This window comes from Oryctolagus cuniculus, chromosome 5, assembly GCF_051225735.1.
Source record: "Oryctolagus cuniculus isolate XC-2025 breed Fujian yellow rabbit chromosome 5, ASM5122573v1, whole genome shotgun sequence".
Lineage (NCBI taxonomy): Eukaryota > Metazoa > Chordata > Mammalia > Lagomorpha > Leporidae > Oryctolagus > Oryctolagus cuniculus.
The window spans coordinates 1,060,592-1,068,538 of record NC_142871.1 but is presented as its reverse complement, the minus strand read 5'-3'; the positions used below and the strand labels follow the sequence as shown (position 1 = coordinate 1,068,538).

Sequence of the window (7,947 nt, the reverse complement as noted above, 5' to 3'; positions counted from 1 at the left end):
CCAGGTTTTATAGCCTATATGAGGATACGGAGCTAACGGAGCTGGTGGGAGAAACTGAAATGACACCCACTGGGCTGGAAAAGCTACTCACAGCTGAGCCAACGAATTAAGATCCAGTGGCAGGGCCGGCGCTGTGGCGCAGTAGGTTAACCCCCGCCTGCAGCGCCAGCATCCCAAATGGGCGTCAGTTCTAGTCCTGGCTGCTCCTCTTCCAATCCAGCTCTCTGCTGTGGCCCGGGAAAGCAGTGGAAGATGGCCCAAGTCCTTGGGCCCCTGCACCCACGTGGGAGACCCAGAAGAAGCTCCTGGCTCCTGGCTCCAAATCAGCACAGCTCTGGCCATTGCGGCCATTTGGGGAGTGAACCAGTGGATGGAAGACCTCTCTCTCTCTCTCTCTCTCTCTCCCTCTCACTGTCTGTAACTCTACCTCTCAAATAAAAAAATAAAATCTTAAAAAAAGATCCAGATGTTTCCCTCTCATCCCTGTAGAGAGATCAATGAGTAGCTTGATTGAGTGATTCTATGCCAGGACTCAGCACTCTCAAGTGTAAATAGTGTTTACTGATGTTTTGTCTCTGCCCACATCAGTGAAGATAATGCTGTTATTTTTTCCTTGACCTGGCAAACACAGGATCTGATCGGCTGATGCTTGGGAAGACGGCAGAGTCCCTGTGCATGCGACCCAGCTGGCCCCGGGCGCTGGCCTGTGCAGGAGAGCAGCGACCCCGCGCTGCCGGGGTCGGGGGGCCTCGCTCTGTGCGCTCCGCGAGGCCCCTGCCCTTCCCAGTGCGGGCGACTAAAGGGCTCAGGCGCTCAAGGCCGCCCTTCCCACCCGCGCTTCCTCCAGACCTGCCGGCCGGACGTGGACAGAGCCTCCTCACTTTTAGCCACAACGTGTCCTGGCCACACGTGTGCCCTGCGTGGCCTCAGTCGCCACGCTCTCAGCTTCCGCTCTGACGAGGTAGAAATCTCGGCGGGACGCGGGCTCCTGGCGTCTGCGGGTGGCACAGCACAGCACGGGGCAATCAGACAGCTGGCCTAGCCCCGTAAATTCACTTTTTACAGTTCCTTCTGTTTTGCTTCAGTGTCGCTAACCATCACCACCAAGGTTTGGAGGCCGATTTTAGTCCACATCAGCACAAGCAGCAGCCAGGGTGTGGTGGGGTCCCTGTCCGCAGGCGCATAGCTGGCTCTTTAAATAGTACCATGGAACCCGCTCTCATTAGGCACAGCTGTGCAGCCCGCAGCTTCTGCTTTTAATAACATCTGAATCCGTAGCTGGGAGATATTTTTTAAATGTCAGTGCTACAAAATGCCATGCCAAACTTACTGAAAAGGAAGTTTCAAAACAACACGTCCACAGGCTTGGAAAGAGAAAACGCTCAGGACACGCAGCTGGTTTCAACACGGCTGCTCCTCCGGCCGCCCTTTGTTCTCACATCTGAGCTGCCTGAAACAGCTCGTTCCCAGCCAGGACTCCAGGGTCGCTGGGGCGCCCACAGCAGGTGCAGGCTCAGGAGGCCCAGGGCTCCCCGAGAAGGTGGGGTGCGTGGATGCTCCACCCAGACGCAGGCTTGGCTCCCAGCACTGCTTCTTCCTCCCATGCTTCTAGCAAACACGCACGTCCCTCCCACACGACACCCCAGGGCTCTGTCCTTCTGGGCTCAGGCGGGGTCGGCTCGAGGTTTCCACTTAGGGGTCCACAGGTCTGGAGCAAAAGCGCAGGCAGCCCCCAGGCTGTGAACGGTCGAGGACCTGTTTTCACACCTGGAGCACAGGCTCAGGCCATCAACCGCTCTGTGGGCAGCAAGGGGGCAAATCCCAGGCCCAGGGCGCTGGGCTCTGCTCCGTCCACACCAAGGGCCCTGGGCTCCGCTCCGTCCACACCAAGGGCCCTGGGCTCTGCTCCACCCACACCAAGGGCCCCAGGGGACCCGGATGAGCCGTGTCTGTGCAAGTTCCAGAAAGCCATGAATGGCAGTAACTGAATACCTTTTTTTTAAAAGGTTTATTTATTTATTTGAAAGAGTTACACAGAGAGAGGAGAGGCAGAGAGAGAGAGAGAGAGAGAGAGAGGTCTTCCATCCGCTGGTTCACTCCTCAGATGGCGGCGATGGCTGGAGCTGTGCTGATCCAAAGCCAGGAGCCAGGAGCTTCTTCCAGGTCTCCCACGCGGGTGCAGGGGCCCAAGGACTTGGGCCATTGTCCGCTGCTTTCCCAGGCCACAGCAGAGAACTGGATGGGAAGAGGAGCAGCCGGGACTAGAACCAGCCCCCATATGGGATGCCAGCATTTCAGGCCAGGGCTTTAAACCGCTGTGCCACAGCACAGGCCCCAATAAATCTTTTTAAATGGAGGTAAAGTCATCTTAAAGCTAATTTATTGGGTGGCCCAAAGAGAAAGACACAACTGTAGCAATTACAAGGACCTTTGTTGATAGAAGATGGAAACAGTTAATAGACACAGAGATGAGGAGGGTGTTCAGCACAGAGAATAAGACGGAGCTCGGTGTGCCCACGTCCCACATCAGGCCCACGTCCACATCAGGTCCACGCACCACGTCAGGCCCACGTCCATGTCAGGCCCACGTCGCATGTCAGGCCCCAGCTCCACTTCCGTTCCAGCCTCCTGCTGCTGCCTACCCTGGGAGACAGCAGGGAACGTCAGGGTGACAGATACTCAACTCCTCTCACTGCCTCTGAGTCAGACCTAGAACTACACCCCAGCCCTGGTCCTCACCTCCCCTCAGCCCTTTTGCCTCACCTCCCCCCGGTCCTCCCCTCACCCCACCTCAGCCCTGGTCCTCACCTCCCCCTCAGCCCTGGTCCTCACCTCCACCTCAGCCCTGGTCCTCACCTCAGCCTGGTCCTCACCCCAGCCCTGGTCCTCACCTCAGCCTGGTCCTCCCCTCAGCCCTGGTCCTCACCTCCCCTCAGCCCTGGTCCTCACCCCAGCCCTGGTCCTCACCTCAGCCTGGTCCTCACCCCAGCCCTGGTCCTCACCCCAGCCCTGGTCCTCACCTCAGCCTGGTCCTCACCCCAGCCCTGGTCCTCACCTCCCCTCTGGTCCTCACCTCAGCCCTGGTCCTCACCTCACCCCACCTCAGCCCTGGTCCTCACCTCCACCTCAGCCCTGGTCCTCACCTCCCCTCAGCTCTGGTCCTCACCTCCCCTCAGCTCTGGTCCTCACCTCAGCCCTGGTCCTCACCTCCCCTCAGTCTGGTCCCCACCTCAGCTCTGGTCCTCACCTCCCCCTCAGCCCTGGTCCTCACCTCCCCCTCAACCTGGTCCCCACCTCCCCTCAGCTCTGGTCCTCACCTCCCCCTCAGCCCTGGTCCTCACCTCAGCCCTGGTCCTCACCTCCCCTCAGCCTCACAGATTCTTTTTCTTTTTTAAAGATTAATTTTATCTGTTTAAGGCAGAGCTACAGAGAGATGCAGAGACAGAGAGAGGTCTTCCACCCACTGGTTCACTCCCCAGATGGCCGCAACGGCCAGAGCTGTGCTGATCTGAAGCCAGGAGCCAGGAGCTTCTTCCAGGTCTCCCACGTGGGTGTGGGGGCCCAAGCACTTGGGCCATCTTCCACTGCTTTCCCAGGCCACAGCAGAGAGCTGGATGGGAAGTGGAGTAGCCGGGACTGGAACCGGTGTTCGTATGTGATGCCAACACTGCAGGCAGCGGCTTCAGGCCAGGGCGTTAACCTGCTGCGCCACAGGGCCACCCCCATTCTTTCATTCCTTTTCAAAAGCTCACTGCTGTGCCCTTTGCCCTCAGGGTGCCGGCCTCCCTGGGCCCCACCTCCCTCCTCGTGGTTCCTCCCTGCTACCCCGGCCCGGCAGCCCTGGCAGCCCGTGTCGCTGACAGTGATTGATGGATGCAGCTTGGCCGCCGCGCCCCGTGCCTCCCCGCAGTCTCCTCCGCAGGAGCGCCGACGGAGCACGCTGCATTGAGGGCTTTGACACAGCCATGGCTTCACGGAGGACGAGTTTGCTTGAAATGTAACAGTCAACACTAAGCAAAAAAGAAAGAAATTGTACACTCACCTGAGTGCAGAAACCATAATTACATCTGCAGGAGAACTCGGCCAATACTGCAAACGCTATTTTTGTGCTGAAGTCAAGCACTTGTGGCTTTGCCTTGAAGAAACATCTCCGGTACAACAGCTCAGTTCAAAGTGCAGATCCTGGCGAGGCGCGAGGGTGTCTGCCGCCCTGAGAAGCCAGCTGCCGTGTGGAGGGTGGGGCCCCGTGGGCCGGGCGGCCGCTGCCCCGGCCGTGGCTTCCTCTGCGTGTGCACGGTCCGGAAGGGGCCTGTGTGTGCGCCTGTAATCCCACCGCCCTTGCGTCCTGTGGTGTGGGGGCTCTGAGGGGGTGAGCCCACTCCATCCTCGTCCTCTCGCCTAAATTGCAGGTCCTGGAGTCGGCCACGGTGCAGCCCTGCCTCGGGAACAGGGTCCTCTCCCGTCCCCTCACTTCTGCAGCTCCACCGCTCCCTGCACCTGAACCTGGGCTGCCTGAGAACGCTCTTCAGAGCATAGGTCTGCGGGCCAGGCTGCCCCACAGTCACCCGTTCCCTGTCTCCCAGGTGCTCCTGTGTGTTGGTCGGACCAGAAACCCTGCTCTGCTTTCCACCCCAGCTCCTTCCAGCGAGCGCCGCCTCCATGGCATTGCTGCCACCGCCCGCGTCCCTCCAAGGCATCCCGTTTCCTGGGAGCAGGGTGAGCGCCCGGCGCAGGGTCAGCGTGCACCCAGCTCCGGCTGGCAGAGCCCGGGCGCACCCACCTGAAGGCTGATGAGAGGCGGGCTTTGGCCGGGGGTGAAGAAACAGTGCAGCAAGGACCCGGGGTCAAGACATCGGTCACCAGGGCAACCGCACGGAGGAGCCTCCCGAGCAGCTTGCCGATGAAACGTCGGAGCGAACACGGACAGCAGGAGACCGAGCGCACCTTCTCTCGGAGGGCTCCCTTGACTGCACCAGCGCAGGCGGACAAAGAGGGAAGAGGGGCACCATCTGGCACAGAGACTGCCGTGCGGCTGGGATGCCCACGCCTCACAGCGGGGGCCTGATGCCGCTGGCCTCCCTCCCCTAACACAGGCTCTGCGCCTGATGCCGCTGACCCCCCCCAACACAGGCTCTGCACCTGATGCCCCTCACCCCCCTCCCCTAACACAGGCTCTGTGCCTGATGCCCCTCACCCTCCTCCCCTAACACAGGCTCTGGGCCTGACCCCACTGACCCCCCCCCCAACACAGGCTCTGGGCCTGACCCCACTGACCCCCCCCAACACAGGCTCTGGGCCTGACCCCACTGACCCCCCCCAACACAGGCTCTGGGCCTGACCCCACTGACCCCCCTCCCCTAACACAGGCTCTGGGCCTGATGCCCCTCACGCCCCCTCCTCCTGACACAGAGGGCATGTGAGAGGTGAAAGGGAGCCACTAAGGCCGTGCTCTGTCCCTGCCCTCAGACCTTTCGGCCAGGCTGCATTGGTGCTGCCCGAGTGAGCAGCCCCTGCGACTGCACCTGACACGGAGGCAGGAGGAGACAGCCATGGGGACACCTATGGGGCAGGACACACAGGCACAGGGGCTCCGTGCCACTCTTAGAGCTCCTGATCATGGCTGATGTGTGAGGAAGCAACCAACAACCAGAAGCGTGAAGTGGCTCACACCCCGGATGTGAAGTGGCCCAGACCCCGAGTGTGAAGTGGCCCAGACCCCGAGTGTGAAGTGGCCCAGACCCCGAGTGTGAAGTGGCCCAGAGAGCCCCACATGTGACATGGCTCACATCTTTCAGAGTTATGGTGCCCGCTTCAAAATACTGACAGCGAAAGCTGAAGCCATGTGTGCAAGGTTGGGGGTGACCACAGAGGTGGACACTGGAGAAGAAAATGCCGCGTTTCAAAGCCAGGGAGAGTGGCATCCCTGGGAGGAGAGAGACAGGCGGCCATTGTACCGTGCAATGCGTTCTTGAGCCTCCTTGCCTGCCTGGGGCTGGTTGCTCCCGAATGCACACCGTGACACGATCCTGACGGCTGTGCGTGGACACACACTCAGCCCATTTAACACCTGCGGCCCACAAGCACATCGACAGGCGGCACTCGGGGGTGTGACACTGATGGGGTCGCCCTCCCAGTAGAGTCGCTAGCTCTACTCAAGTGTTACCCGTCCCCTGCTGTGTCCGCCTCCGCTGCCCAGGGGCCTGACAGCCTGAGCCGGCGCAGACAGGAGTGCTGGACTCCGTAAGGAGCCTGTGCGCCGGGCCCCCATCCAGGCTTTGTCTAGACGGTGCTCGTGGTGGAGACCAGGCCACTCTCTGCGGCCGCCCGCTCTCCCCAGCCCTGTGCACTCAGAGCGGCCACACGTGGCGGCTGCCTCCAGGTGTCTGAAGTTGAGAGTGGAGACCCAGCCTCCTTCCTGGGTGATCAGCAGTGGGGTCCCTGTGTGCCGCTGGGAGGGGGCAGAGCCCAGCAGCCAGCACTTGGAGACTGCAACCCACGACCCAGGAACACAGGGGGGCGATGCCCCCCAGGTCTCCAGGGCAGCCCTCACGCACAGAGCGCGGGCCTCCCGACCCGTGGTGAGCACAGATAGGAAACCAAACCAAACTGACACAGGGGCCAGCCAGGGAGGACTTCCAGGGACGCCGGACACTGACCACCCTCCGGCCGAGGCAGAGGGATCGGTGAGTCCTGAGCAGAAGGCCTGAGCCTGTGGGATGAGAACCAGGGAGCAGGACCCGGGGTGGGGGGGAGCGGCTGTGAGCGGAGACGCAGCTGGCGGACGCCGCCTCTGGCTTTGGGGCTGCGGGGCCTCCCCAGCCCAGGGCTGCGCCCGGCGGCTGCCCCTGCTCAGGTTGCTGACTGCTGGAAGAAGGGGTCTGGGGGCCGAGGGCGCCTCACAGCCCCGGTGGGGAGTCCTCCCTCGGGCTCGGCTGTGACCGCGGACGGGATCAGCTCAGCTCCTGCCCCAGGGTTTTCCTGGCCGCGGGCCCGCGGCCACTGGGTGACTGCACAGCCCAGGCAGGCTGCTCCGGGCGCCCACAGGCATGTCTGGTTTCTGGAACTGCAGAGACCTTTTTCCATGAACAATATGAAACAGATTTCACAAAACACCACAAAGCAACAGTCTCTCGGTTTGTTTTCGTGGTTCTGCCTTCCCCTACGCTGGCGCTGATTTTCAAGCATACTTAATCGTAAGGGTTTAATGAGGAATTAATTCAATAAGAATCAAGTCAATGTAATTTATAGTTAGGAGAAACGTAGGTTGTATTGATTTTGCTAAAATGGGAGTTCTCAGAATATCAGCTTTTCATAGCCATTTAAGAAAAAAAACAAAATCAAAATGTAAGTGAAGCAACATGTCAGATGTGTCTGACTTCTTGTTTATATTTAAAAAAAACCCACAAAACCACACAGAGACACAGCCCCCAGGACGCACAGCCTCCTGCTGAGTGGCGAAGGGGCGGTAAACACAGCAGCAGCATTGTCAGCTGCCCCGTCAGGGACCCTGGCTCCAGAGAACCACGCACCCGCACACACATGTACACACATGAGCACATGCCTGCACACACATGTACACACATGAGTATACACCTGCACACACCCATACACACAAGCACACCTGCACACATGAGCACACGCCTGCACACACATGAGTATACACCTGCACACACAAACTCACACACATACACACATGAGTATACACCTGCCCACACGCACACACACATACACACCTACACACCTGCATACGATACACACATGAGCACACACCTGCACATATGTACACACATGAGCACACAGCTGCACACACATGCACACACATGAGTATACACCTGCACACACAAGCTCACACACACACATGAGTATACACCTGCACACACGCACACGCAAGCACACACCTACACACCTGCACACGATACACACATGAGCACACACCTGAACATATGT

General features: G+C 59.8%; 1 long non-coding RNA gene across 1 annotated transcript; it reads right to left on the bottom strand.

The window, feature by feature from the left end:
- Positions 1-1,993: 1,993 nt before the first annotated feature.
- On the bottom strand, positions 1,994-4,268 carry LOC127488789 (uncharacterized). The gene is made up of 3 exons (XR_007916663.2): positions 4,043-4,268; positions 2,558-2,643; positions 1,994-2,235 (listed from the first exon to the last, which is right to left on the bottom strand). It is a non-coding gene; the product is annotated as an uncharacterized LOC127488789 (long non-coding RNA).
- Between the last annotated feature and the right edge of the window lie 3,679 nt (positions 4,269-7,947).